This window comes from Calidris pugnax, unplaced genomic scaffold (assembly GCF_001431845.1).
Source record: "Calidris pugnax isolate Ruff unplaced genomic scaffold, ASM143184v1 scaffold335, whole genome shotgun sequence".
NCBI classification, from domain to species: domain Eukaryota; kingdom Metazoa; phylum Chordata; class Aves; order Charadriiformes; family Scolopacidae; genus Calidris; species Calidris pugnax.
This window is the reverse complement of record NW_015091148.1, coordinates 113,071-113,366: the sequence shown is the minus strand read 5'-3', so window position 1 is coordinate 113,366 and position 296 is coordinate 113,071.

Sequence of the window (296 nt, the reverse complement as noted above, 5' to 3'; positions counted from 1 at the left end):
CCCCCTCCCCCCCCAAAACCTCCACAGCGAGCCCCCAGTTGCAGCCTCCTCCCCACCCCCGCCCCGGGGGTTAATTACAGAGTTAATTAAGGGTTAATTACAAGGCCAATACACGTGGGCAGGTGTTCTCAGGGGGGGTTATTGCTACCTGGGAGGGGGTGACAGGGGGCACAAGGGACAGAGAGGGACACTCACCCTGGTAAAGGGGATCCCCAGGAGGGGCTGCAGCCTGGGGGTAGGGTAACCCAGGACCTGGGTCCATGGCAGCTTGTGGGGCTCCATCTGACCCCCCCCCC